Genomic DNA, 14,044 nt, shown 5'->3' on the forward strand with positions numbered 1-14,044 from the left:
ACTCATCCTTCACTCAGGCATAAATGGAGGTTGTGTCTTTTTCAGAACTCTACGGTATAATTTCATGCTGGAAATCACAATGATCATGAGGCTGCTGGAGGCGTGGGAGGAAAAAACTGGGTGGATTCAGAGATACTGAGGCAGGAGCAAGAAATTTAGGAAAGCATAAAACAGAGAGGCAGCATGTCTCCTTGACCTGCATGATATTCTATCAAATAAAACGGAATTTTGAGCAGCTGATTCAAGAATGTGCTGGTTTTGGGATAATGGACGTTGGTGTCATTCATTTTAATTTATTTATTCTTTTCTTTAAAGCAGAGAAATAGCTACAAGATGCCTTTTATGGGATTTTTTAAAGGACAAATTAGACTTATTTCACCTGAGAGCTCTTATTCATAGTGTTTCACTTTTTTTACCCCACAGATGGCGACATAAAAACCTAGAACAAACTGAATTTCTCAAATTTATCTCCGGTATAAGCACAACATGTCAAAGAAAATGTAAACAAGTTGAGTATTTTTTTTGAAATCTCACAACTGATTCTTAATATTTGCCTCCTATGGCTCCTCATCTACTTCCCAACAAGCTGCTACATGGTTTGTACTTTACTCCACTGATTGCTCCTCACGTGTTTACCTCTCCTGAGGGAGGCTGAAGCCTCGAACAGAGGAGCCCTCCTCCAGTGGATGGGAGGAGCGTCCCGCTGAGGATCCGTGCGCCTTCACCTATGTGTGCGCCCCCGGACCAGGTTAAGTAGCTCGGTTACACATCAGCTGTTGCTAAACCAGGGGACAGTGTGGAGCTTGGAGCAACACGGAGCGTTCACTCCTGACAGGACATATCGTGAGTTTGCGGTTGGAAACCTGCAGCTGAAACTCCTCGACGCAGCTGCTGTGCGCTCTGAGGATCCGTCCGATGGTAAGAAGCGAGGGAAAAGCTGGAAACTTGCTCCTGTTCGTCGTTTTTTCCTCACTTGTGCGTTCATTTCTCAGTGACTCCTCTGCTTGTTTGCCTCGACTGTGTGATTGACATGTGCGGGTGGGTGCTGGGAGGGTTGGGTGTCTCCAAACTGCTGCTTGAGAGGGTACCAGTGCGCCCTGTTGGCTTTACTGGGGAGAAACCGTATAACTCGACTGGTTTTACATCCCTGTAAAGTTAGAGAAGTGAAATCTGCCGTGTTTCCCCGTGTCTCAGCGTAAAGACACAGCAGACCCACCCTATTTCTAGCCGCACAGGCAATAAAGCAGTCACTGCTTTACAACATGTTTGCATATCTGGTTTCACAATCTCCCAGAAACCAGCAGCGTCAATACAAATCTGAAATCCACGTGTTGCTGCTGTTGTTGTGGACTTTTAAATGCAGCTACTTCACCTCAGTCTGCTGCTCAAATGAGCTGAAAACCCCAGGTATCCGCTGGCAGTTTCAGGTGTTGAGTTACCTGCAAACATCATCAATATTTCATGTGTTTGTGTGTCATTCCTGTGCAGGTCAGGTGTTCTTCCACCGGCTGAATCAGTGTTTTCCACAACCACCTGATGTAAACTGAGCTTTAGAGGGAGTTAAGGTGTCAGTCATGGCTTGGTAAAGCTACAGTGGTGGAAAAAGGTTTTGGGACGCCCTTAAAATTTTACACAGTGTCAGATATTATCATGAAATATTTGTGGAAAAATCTCTCTTGTTTCAAAAGGTGTGGCTGCAGTAGACAGACACCAAAAAAATACAAATTCAATTTTTTTTGTTTGTTGTTTACAAGATACACTGACAAAACTAAATTCTTGACAGTTTTAGTGTGTCAGTTCTCAACATTGTCGGCATTAAAGTCAACAGATAACAGAGAATGTGTTCAAAACTGAAAAAAAAAAAATCATCAAATGAATATTTAGTAGTCCTGCCATTAGCCTGCCGTAGTTGTTTCCCACAAGCCTTTCACACTGTTGAAGGCCAATCTTGTCTCATTCTTCTTGAATTACTGCTTTTAATTCTTCTAAATTCTTTGGTTTATGTTTTGAAACAGACCTTTTAATAATCCACCACAGATTTTCAATGGGGCTCATGTCTGGAGATTAAACTGGCTACTCTAAGAACTGGATACTGAGCTTCTGCAGCCAAGTTCTACTGGTCCTGGATATGGGGCATTGTCCAGTTCTTGTGTGGTTGGGCCCAACGACACCGGGCTAACCTCTGTCTCCCATTGATCAGGGCCTTCTTGACAGCCTTTGTAGGACCTGAAGCCATGATCTAAAAGTCGGCCACATACAGTATGGGACTTTGGTTTGATCACTGCTGCTGAAGCTCCTGTGATGTCATTTGGTGGTTTTCTTGCCCATGTAGATCAGGATGTGGTCATTTCTCGCTGAAGAAATCCTTGGACGTCCAGATCTTGGTTCGTCTTCCAAACTGTTGGTTCGTCTGTATTTCTGCAGAGTGTATCCACCTGCTGAAGGACTGCTTCTGCACTTCCTGGCTATCTGGTAGCAGCTGTACCCTTCCTGGCTGAGAATCTGTGTCTTGAGGCATGTTTCCTGCGTTCCGTTCCTTGTTTTAGCCATTTTTGTCTCTGAAGATCTTTCGAATGTGCTGGCTTTATATAGACACAGAACACAGCAACAAAAATTGTGTCTTTTAATAAAAATCACGACCTTCATTGGTGGATCACTGGTACCAAAATGACCCAAAACTCCAAACTTCTCATGTATTTTTATAGAACCAATTAATTTTAAATTTTTTTATTGGCTTTTTTCTTATTAGTATTTTTTATTTTGGCTAAAAGAAATTGCACTTGAAAAGCAAAGAGTGATTCTGAATGGCATATTTCACAAATGCACGGGGTGTCCGAAAACGTTTTGCACCTCTGTACAGCGCTGTGTTGTTCAGGTTCTGTCTCCTTGCAGAGAAATAATCAGTCTGATTTGTTTGTTGGTTTTCTGGATATTTTACACAACTCATTTATAAGATGAGATGCAAAATTTAGGAAAACAAAACGCTTGTGATTTGAGTGCAACAGTTAAAAAAAACATTTGTGCAAAGCTGGCAGCCAAATCTCATGGCCTTCCTCAGTTTGTCATTGGAATGCTTTATCTGTTTTCACAGGGCAAAACTATGGAACTTCTGTAATGTGCAAATATTGTAAATGTAGTAGAATTGCAACCAGGGGTGGGTGGAGTAGCCAATTTCCAAATCTCACTTTTTCACAATGTGAAGCTTTTGAAATTAAGATAATTTGTCTGTCTGCTGATTATTTGTGAAGGGTGGGGAAAAATGCATGTCATAGTTTATTAGAGGTCAAAGTTTTGTCCTTAGAAGTGTTTTTCATTCTGCCTAAAGGTACAAACTTGAAGAGATTCAGCTTTTTATGATATAAAAGCAAAGACGATAGCTGTAAAATCTCAACTTTAATTACCCAAAGTCATCAGATGTTTGGTATTTTTGCTTGAAAAGTGACTGAAATTAATAATCAAAGTTACAGGTGACTGTTCTGGTGTTTAATTAATGTGCAAATAGGTTCAGTTCTAACATACCGCACACACACATCTCTTTTTTGCTGTGCTTTCATGCTGGTCTGAATCAATATAGTAATTCATAATGTATAATTATTTTCGGTCTTTGTGAAAATTAGATTCTGGATTTTGCATGAATGCCTCTTCACTCATCTTGTCAACCCTGTGGTTCTTTTTGTTTTCGAGCCTGGGGCCATTTTTGATTTGAAGGTCCCATATTGGGCCTCTTTTTTTAGCAAATTAATCAAAGTCTGACACGTCCCTGCAGAGTTGTACTGCAAAGATGATTCATTTGGGATGCTTTGCTCTGGAAACAATGAGCTGCTGCTGGTCCCGCCCACTTCAGTAAGAATATGCTGTCAGGGGACCTGTCAATCACACTTAAAGCTGTGCAGCTATTGGCTAATTATTTGGGGTGAATTTTTATTGGCTTGTGAAGCTATAAATTGCCTTAAGGAATGGCAGAAGTAAACCTGTTGACTGCTTTTATTTCACATCTTCAGGTGGATAACAGTCACAAAATGCACAATAAAAAATGATTTTGAGTATATGGGACCTTTTAGGAACTCGTCTTTCTTTTACACATCTTGCCGCCGTCATCAGTGGATGGACTTTACTCCGTTGTCATAGAAATGGTTCAGTTATTATCACATGACCAGTGTGGAGTTTTCGCCATGTGTTGTCTTGGGACTGCACTGCCAGACCTAAGTCGCTTACATCAAACTGTTTGACTTTTATTTTGAGAACAAATGTCCTCTGCTAACATCTGTCACCAGATGTGGCCGCTGTGGTCTCTGAAGTGTTCTTTAAAATTCTTTTCATGTGGCTGATGTTTAAAGCTGTCCAGCACACAACCAGTGGCTCATTTCTGCACTCTGTTGACAGCTGGAGTTTAAATATATCAGGACCACTTGACATTATCATCTGTAAACTCATTCAGGCAGTTATGTGACAACTGACATAAGTTTGTCTGTTTCTCTGTCTGTTTGCAACATTACTCAAAAATGGATGAACGGATTCGAATGAAATTTTCGGGGAAGGTCAGAAATGACACAAGGACCAACTGATTAGATTCTGGCAGTGATGCAGCTCAAAGTCTGGATCGACAGATTTGTTAAAGATTTGTTTGTCATTGCAAGATAGTGTCACGGTAACCATGACAAGTGAACACTATGTCAGCTGCTTGCTGACGATCACATGATTGCGATCCTACTACAAATCCATCTTTGCAGACTTATCAGGACTTATCTGTCAGAAATGACACAAGGAACAGTTGATTAAATTGTGGGGAAGTTTCTGAGTAACATCAATTCCCGTCGCCCATTACATATTTAGGTCACGTGATTTGGGATCCGTCAGGGGTGTGACTAGATCTCATCCCTCGAGATCTTGCGAGATTAAATCGTGACGATATTTCTCGTTTAAGTGAAAGCTGTCTCGCGGGCACAGAGAAGGGTATGTCTGCAGATCCGGAGGCTGCACGAATACGCCCGCACGAATACGGCCACACGAGGGCGTATTCGTGCAGCCTCTGGCTCTGCAGACACATACCATTGCGGGCACAGGGCAGAAGCCCATAGATATCTATGCAGAAGCCTATCAGACTGTGAGCTATGTAAACATCTGTTTGTGACCTATGGGGGCAGTAGTGCACCTTTGTTGCGTTTAGTCTGCCAAAAACTGACAAATCACCGTTGAAGATGCCTCCGCCACCTTCAAGTCCTTTGTGTGGCAGCATTTTGGGTATCCAGTGGAGATAATAAACGGCAACCGAGTGATAGACAAGACACGGACAATATGTAAGCAGTGTAAGAAAATAATGCACCTGCGATGAAAGCAGCTAAAGGCTCGACAACACTTCACCTAAACTTCCAGACTCAAGCGCCAGGGCCATGGCAATAACGAGAGAAATCGTTTTTTTTCATTGCAGCTGATATGAGGCTGTTTTTTGTGGTAGAAAACCAGGGATTTTGCGCGACTCCTCCATACACTGAAACCAAAGTACACCATTCCGTCAGGTACGCATTTTACACGCACAGTGGTCCCGAACCTTTATAAAGAGTCGAAGACTAAAGTTTGCACTTTTTTGCACTCCGTATTGACAGAGTAGTACTTTGGTTACAGTTTTGCGCATATTGTTTGCACATTAAAAAAATAAATATTTACTTTTAGTTGTGGAAAGAAGGTCAACAGTTATTAAATGCTCATTCTTCAGTCATGCATGGATGTAAGTTACAAAACATTTGCCCGTGCATCTTTTTGTGACTGTCAAATAAAAAAAACCTCTTTGTCCAGTTATGTATTTTGTCATTTTAGTTTTCTTAAAGTAATGTGAAAATATCGTCTCTTCTCGTTCTCGGGATCCCAATATCGTGTCTCGTCTCGTCTCGTGAGCTGAGTGTATCGTCACACCCCTAGTGTCCGTACATAACGTACACATGCATAACACGTCTGTGCTCAGCGCAACATCATTTTGTTTGTGGGTGCATCTATATTGAATGGCCACATTCTATGTTGCCGTGATTTCTGATCATCAATAACTATTAAGTAAACAAATGCTGCATTCCTTAAAAAAAAAAAAAAGCTGTATATCTGATGATACCACATCGGGGGATGAACAGCCTTGGCGGAGTACTGCGCTCTCTAAGTGCCTTTCTTGCTTTTAGGGATGTAAAAGTGCAAGGTTGTGATGATGGAAGGGAATTTGTTTACTGTGGCTTGCTGTTTTCTCCAAAGCTGCACTTATTCCAGACCGTTTTATAGTGAAACCTCTCTGATGCTGTCCAAATTTATTCAGTCTGATGTGTGTTGTACATAATTAGTGAGATGCTGCGGGGGCTCTGCCTCCTAATCTGTTCCAGTCCAAATACTACAAGCAAATATTTCAATCGTTGCTATCTCTCCCACTTTTCACAACATCATCCTAAACATGAGTGGGCTGAGCATAAATGCTGAAATGCAACAAGAATGCCAGTGAAGTGTAAACTTTTGAAGTGTTTGGAACAGTTTCTGAGGAATGAGAGGAATGTGTAGCTAATCAGTCATCTGTGTGATTGCTGCTGATGTTCAGAAGGGACTCAGATCTCACAAAGTGCTCAGAACTGCAGACGTTTGCACACAGGATCTCTGGGAGTCTCCACTGCAGCATGGTAGACTGTGAATAATGGTCAGACTAATGTGATTAGATGTATATCTTCAGGTCACAAGTTTGTGTTTGGCATCTGATTTGCGTCACCTTGTTTATTGGTGCCTCTACAGCTGAGGAAATGTTTCACATCGAATGCTGTCAAATTGGAATATTTTCATAATTTGCAGGTGATTAAATGTATGATTAAGTTTCTTCATAAATTAATCAGTCTAAAAGGCCATGAGCACCGTCAATTTGTGAGAATTTAAAGCAGAACGGAGGCAGTAGTTACATACCAGCAGGTGGTTTTTTGTGTTTCTCTTTTCCCACCCTGAATGAGCCGGCTCAGCTTTGTCTCGTGGTTGGGATTACCTCCACCCTCCTGTCTCGCGCCCTAACGCTGACCCTGAATGGTGACAGATAGACCGACGTGCTTCACACACAAACAATGGCAGCATTTCAGCTCAGCACAAAATAACACGTTGCTTCAACTGACCTGCTTTATAATTTAAACAATCAACTCAAAAATATTGTAACAATTTCTTTTTGCTTTCTCTGAGGAAGCTGAGACCACTCATGTCTGCAAATGGTGAATGTGGAGCTAGAGCCAGGAGGCAGTTAGCCTAGCTTAGCTTAAGGTGGGAGCCTTGTCTTATCCAAATTGAAAATCATATACTTATAAACGGCTCCAGTACTCAGCAATAAACACGTAAATCTATTTTGATTTATTTGTAAACAAACAAATGTATAAAATATGCTGATCCAAAACTGTGACAGACCAGCGTGCTTCACAAACTAGCAATAGCAACATTTTAGCTCAGCACAAAATAACACGTTGCTTCAACTGCTTTGCAATTTAAAGAATCAGCTCCAAAATATTGTGACAGATTCTTTTCCCTTCCTGACTGTTGGATGAGGTGGTCGAGATGACTCTCATGTCTGAAAATGGTAAATATATGGACAGGAGGCAGTTAGCCTAGCTTAGCATAAGCTCGGTGCCTTTTGTTTAAACAGAAACATTGAACCTATAAAGGGCTCTATTGCTAACCAATTGAAACAAATTTAATGGGATCAATCTGTAAACAATCAGCAATGCATAAAATACATTTTGGTGTTTTACGGGAAGATTTGTGCTGCAAATATTACTTAACATAGTAATATATTTTATTAAATAATAGGAAAGGTGACTAAAACTGAGTGGCCACAGAGAGGGACATGTGAATGTACTCTGGCTGAATGGAGTCGTCCATGTTTGCTTGCTGTTTCTGGCACTTGTAAGTACGACTTGCAGTGAGAAACTGCTAATTACAGTAACTGTGACATGATGGCAGTGCAGAATGAGTCTGACTCACCAGATCACTAGACTGGTGCTGTTTCTGCTGTGCAATTCATGTTCCTTTCTCCTCCCCTTCAACTATCTGTATGTTAATGTCTTTAAAATCTCCTTTACCACAGGAAGCAACAACCTCTGAGAGCATCCTCCCACACTGAACAGTTCAAGTGTAGCCAAAGATTAGGCAATCGTGTTTGGTTGTTTTGGTAAATTAGCCATTTTGATATCACTGCTTGCCTTGCTACATGCAAATATTCCATCAAAACAATCCCGCCGACTATGTCGCAGGGGCACCATTGCTGCATCCTGGGTTTAGCACCATCCAGTATGACTGTGATTGGTTTAGAGCAGCCCTGTGTTTTTACAGAATAGTCATGAAGTAGAGCCTGACCATTCTCCAGCACAATCGCAGCGCTGTGGAAACGGGTCTGGCTATGTGATACTTCTGGTGCATACATCTACTAAAGAGCTCTGATCTCAGCATCAGCAAGTCAATCTGTTAATACAGAAGTGAAGAGAAGTAACTGAAACAGCCTTAGATGGTCTAAATCCTCCGATTAGGTTTATTTCTGTTAACTGCAATTCATTCTTTAAAGTGTCCTCACTACTTCTTAGCTCCTAAAACGTTTGCGACTATTTCTGACCTTAACAGAGAGCCAGGTTCGCCGTTTCTCCTGCTTCTTGACTTAGCTCATGCTAGACTTGACTGAGTGCAGATATTTGATGATATGATGATATTTGATCCTCTGTTTTGTTATTCTGTAACTCCCTCTCCTGACGTTGATCAAACCCCTAGAAACTCATTCTTGCACCACATTTAGATGTTTTTTTTTCCTTGTGAAACAATCTCATTCTTCTATAAAATGTAGATTTTGAAAGTAATTCTACACCTTTACTTCCTTTATTTTGCATTGTTTTATATTCATTTATGCAAAATGGTCCCAGTCACATCTCCACTGCTCACCTGCAGCTCGAGGAGTCCAGCTCACCTCTGACTTTGCTGAAACACTCAAACAAGAAGTTGCTGTGTCAGAATGGTGATACATTTTATGTGTTGCTCTCTACAGTGTTGGCAACCTACCGGTGATAGATAACATGAGCCCTTTACTTGACTGTTATCAAATGGCTGATTGTGTGCTGTTAATGTTAGATAAAGGTACACTAAAGTTTCAAGGAGGAAATGCTCAGCCTTCCAGCATATAAACAAACACCATATGGACATATTAAAAAGTAAAAACCTTGATTTCACTGGAGGAGATTAAAGAATTGTGTGTCTGTGTGCTCAACAGAAGATTCAGAATGGTGGTTTATTGTTAGAAGCATGATATTGATATTATCCCATTTGTTGGTTAGGCTCTGATCCAACTAAAGAATTGCAATCCCCCACCCAACAAACTCTCAAAGGATTCCTACTGAAGCTGGTTGAACCACTTTCAAATGGAATGAACGCAGAAGTCATTTTGATGGAGCTAACAGTTTCTTTTCTGCTTTAGAAAGGTATTGTGCAGGTGTAGAGGCATGTGTTCACTATGTGGTTGTGGATGAAACGTATGTTTTGCATCTATTTTGCCTTGAAAATCATGAGCAGAAGTTATAACCGTATACTATAGGAAGAGTGTGCAGCTGCTCAAAGGCTGAAACAAACATTTTTCCTTCCTCAACTGAACAAGGAAAAGAAAATATAGCCTTAAAAGGGTAAACTGAGAAAGTAATGTTTACAGTGAATATTTGACACGGCTTAACCAAAAACCACCATTTTAATTTGTTCAAAAACTTTTTAATTGGGCTCAATTTCACACCAGCAGCCCTCTTTTCATCTGTCCTGCTAATTACACTAGCGTGCTTCTGCAGCTTCTCTGATAAACATCTCTGAAGTTCACAGACATGCCGTATCTTCTGTCCCGCCTCTGCCATTCAACATGCAAACATGGCTGCTTTATCAGCAAGTGAGACGTAATGCAAACGAGCTCCAGAGGAAGCGGCAGGAGCAGAGATAGGATATACCCACACAAAACACCCAGTCTTATCGCTGGCAGAGGCCTGTTGTAGTGTGGGGACGGGCTGAAGGGTCCCCACGCCGACATGAAAGTAGGAATGATGTCACCGGCCCACATTGTGTACATACAATGAGGTAATTTAACCTGTGAGGGTCAGAGAAAAAAACGTGCTGTTTAAAGAAAAAGGAAGGAGGTCGTACACGCAGAGGTCATCCTTTCAGTGACACTTCTGGAAATGTGGGACAGGTATAATGATGCAAAGAGGAGTTTAAATCACACTGTTGCACACAAAATCACACTTTTTTGATTGCCTGATTTTTCTTCATGCAGCACCAAAATCCTACATTGTCCAGGTCTTTCATTTTGTTAATAAATACCTGCAGAACAAATGACTTTCCTGTTAGCTTCAGTTGTATTTTGTGTTCGACAGTAACAGAGCTGTGAAGCCTGTTAGTATAATCAAAACTCATTCATTTTGCTTGTAGAAATAGATAAAAGTAATGCTGTTCTTTGAAATGTCAAGGGCATTTTACAAGAAAACTGTAAATAACTTTAACCCTCGTCCCGTCCTGTGGGTCAAATTGACCCGTTTTAAAGTTTAAAAATGTGGGGAAAAAAATGTATATTTTCACAGTGAAAAATTCCACATTTCCAAAATTTTTGGGGAAATCTTTGAACATTTTTGGTGGGGGAAAAAAAAGAAATGTTTTAAAAAATGTTTCTCTAAGAACATTCAGAAAAAAAATCAGTCGAAATCCCCCCCCCCAAAAAAAAAAAACAAAAAAAACTGTTCTTACAGAAAATATTAGAACTTTTACTGATATGTGTAATCACTTCAGATGATTTTTAGGAATTTTTTTGGAAGATTTTTTAATTCATTTTGTGAAAATATTGACAATTTTTAGATTTTTTTTAGTTTTAAATTTTTATTTCTTGCCAAATTTGGGGATTTTTTAAAAATAAAACTTTTAATGAATTTTCTTTCTGAAGATTTTGCATATTTTTATAAATTTGGGGAATTTTTTGCTGAATTTTTGGATTTTTTTCAGACAAGGCAACAATATTTGTTGGTTCCATAAAGGAAGACAACAGAAGGGTTAAAACGCCTAATCTTGACAATCCTGGTGACATATAGCTTAAAACAAGTTTTCCCAGCTAACTTTAAGATCTCTGTATTCTAAATATCATAACTGAGTTTAAGAAATCTTACCAAGCCATTTTTCACTTGTTCTATTGACAGATTTTTTTTCCACTTATTTCAAGGTAAAAGTTCTTTGAAAAAAGGTTTTTGTTTTTTTCCCAGTGTATCAGTGGCAGCAAAGAGTCATGAGTATTGCAGTCTGTAGACCCATCCATGATGCCAAAATGTAAGACAACACAGGAATTCTTAAAAACAAAAGTGAAATAATTAAAACTGGTGGCTATGACATTACCCTATAGAGTTGTTACTTTATCCAGGAGAGTATCATAAAAAAAATCTAAATGGAAATGCATAATGTAGGAAATAATCTCTGCTACTAGCCACTTTTTCCACTTCGTAACTCTGTCCACAAATGCTAACATACTAACCAGCTAAACTAGCATGCTAACTATGCTTTTTTTTGTCTGTGTGTATTTGTCTCTACTTTCCCAGCAACGCTAGCAACTAGTAAAATCCTGTGCAAAAAAGCAATTTCTTAATCCTACTCCCACTGGATATCTGAACATAACGTCCCACTTTAAATTCCATTTACTCTATAGATTTTGTGCTGCTATTTCATTTATGAGAATGTATTATTCTTGGACACCAAGTCCACACTTTGTTGTTTTCTAGATAGTATATTGTTTAATATGGGGAAGAGGAAGTGTTTTGTCTTTGGAGGAGATTTTATTTTGACCCCAGAGAACAGAGCAGCCCTTACCTCCACAGTACCAGATTTATCATTTGTCCAGACTTTGCACATTTGTCGTAGAAAAGTTTAGTTTTTTTTCCATCTTTATCAACAATACCTGGAAATTATATCCGCACATCAGACTGGCGTTGCTTTGCTTTTGTATTGTAAAAGCCCACTTTAAACTTCCTTTGCTGACTCCAAACAACAACAAAAAAAAACAGGATTTAAAAAAAAATAATAATATTGTTTAATGTGCTTTTCTGTAGTTTTGTGTTCTTGCATTGTGCATAGTAAGTTAATCCATAGGTTTTAATCAGTGCAGGTTTAGAACAAAGGTTAGGTGTTGTATATGGTCCAGATCTGGAATGATGTGGTTGTAAATGCTCATAGGGTTTTAGAATCAGGATCATTCCTGGCTAGGTTTTCTGTAGCGCAGACAAGGAAGAACCTGAGTTGTCAATTAAATCATGATGTAAGGGATAACCTCCTTTAACAGTATTCATTTACGACAGTTTGGTCAATATTTGTACAACACTTCTGTCACTGAAATAGGAAATACTCTTTTAAGATGCATTTTTACATTTTTTTTTTGTTTTTTTTTTTTGCTCAGTTACTTTTGTAATGTGGAATACAACTTTTTCCTTTTTTTTTTTAAATTTAAATGTCAATTTTGATCCCCACATTTTTGAATGGAAAAGGGGTAATGTTAGCATGCTATTGTTAGCATATAGCTGAAAGGCCAGCCTCAAGGAAATGGCTTGGCTGCAGACTTGTTGGACTCAGTGTGGCTGTTTTTGGCAAAGAAACAAAAAAGCTAAGATCAGCCATAAATTCTGATAACGGATTCATTATGTTATTAATGTTGTTATATAAGTGGCTTGTAATTATTGCACTTTTTGAAAACCGCATCTGTCAGAAAGTTAGAAAAAAAACAAATAAAGGCAATTCTGACTAATCTGTGGTCCTACAGTGTTTTGTAAGGTTACACCTAACGCCCTGAGTGGTGAAGAATCGGCACACTCTACATGCATCAACTTGTGCACATCCAAGTGAAGGCTGATCTCCCTGTGTGCCAACTAGGAAAGGCACATCTCATGAATCTGTGTGGAGTACAAAGCTCTTGTAGATGAGATGCAAAGCTGGATGTCTTTGATCTAAACTCCTGGTTTCTTTTGTCCTCTTTATCTACTCTATATTCAGAGCTCAGCTATTGAAATGTTCTGTTTTTCTCTTCATGCTTTGGGTACTTCTCTTACTGTTCTTGCTGACCTTTTCTTTCACCGTCTCCTCCTTTTTTCTTGCCTCCAAGCTAAATCGAGCACCTGTATGTGTGTTTGGACATGTTAATGAGTCTCATCTCACAGAGCAGTGCAGAAGGAACAGCCTGTTTCTGGAACCAGTTTCCAGACAAATGCAACAGCCAACACCCTGTCGGCCTTCATGTGCATGTAGAAATCCAAACGTGCTGCACGGAGCAACTCTATCCTCTTGCATAACTCTGTCTTATCTCATAAGCTGGTTACAGTCATCGTTCTGCACGTTGGGCTTGTGTTGTGAAGACAAAGTTCTGACTGGTTAATTGTAACCTTTGTATGACACAAAACAGCAGCAAGATATCAGCATTTTGATACAAGGCCCTGCAAATGCTTTCATCCATCTGTTTCACTTTATTTTTATTATTTTAAGAGCGGTAGTAAGAAAAGTACAAGTCAGTTAAGATTTTTCCCTTTTTTTGTTTTTGTCCAAAGCTATCCCTTTATTCAGTGAGTAGATTGATAGAATGTGAGCAAAGGGAGCAGGGGAATGACACAGTAAGGGTTTGGCCAGATGGGAGTTGAACCAGTGACTCACTACTGAAAGCATCTGCACCCATGCAGTTTGCTCTGTAGCCACTTTACTGTCGGGTCAACCCAGTTTTTGAGTAATACAATATTCAGATAATTGTGATGTTGTTTTGCTTCTGCTAGTGAGATGTTTCACCACTTTTTTTTTTTTCAGCTCTCAGCTGCTACATCTCAGATGGAGTGCAAAGTCTGCAATATGAGAGAGCTTCCTGGAGTTACAGACTTTACTTCAGTAGCGTTAATTTAACTTTCTTGTAAACCTTTCATGCTCACCTCCAGCTTTTTAATTTGTCAGGAGTCTGTAATAACTCAAATGTTTCCTCAGTGATTCAGGGCAGGTGCAATCCTGACATTGTTTTGCTATCAGAAAT

The 14,044-nt window shown here is 39.7% G+C and overlaps 1 protein-coding gene across 1 annotated transcript in view; it reads left to right on the plus strand.

Moving 5' to 3' along the window:
- Window positions 1-612: 612 nt before the first annotated feature.
- The window catches only part of fhip1aa (FHF complex subunit HOOK interacting protein 1Aa), a 48,852-nt gene continuing 35,420 nt past the window's right edge, over window positions 613-14,044 (plus strand). The window contains exon 1 of the mRNA XM_051945538.1: window positions 613-918. The gene's annotated coding sequence lies outside the window, so the exon portion shown is untranslated. The remainder of the gene's footprint in view (window positions 919-14,044) is intronic.

This window comes from Acanthochromis polyacanthus, chromosome 3 (assembly GCF_021347895.1).
Source record: "Acanthochromis polyacanthus isolate Apoly-LR-REF ecotype Palm Island chromosome 3, KAUST_Apoly_ChrSc, whole genome shotgun sequence".
NCBI lineage: Eukaryota > Metazoa > Chordata > Actinopteri > Pomacentridae > Acanthochromis > Acanthochromis polyacanthus.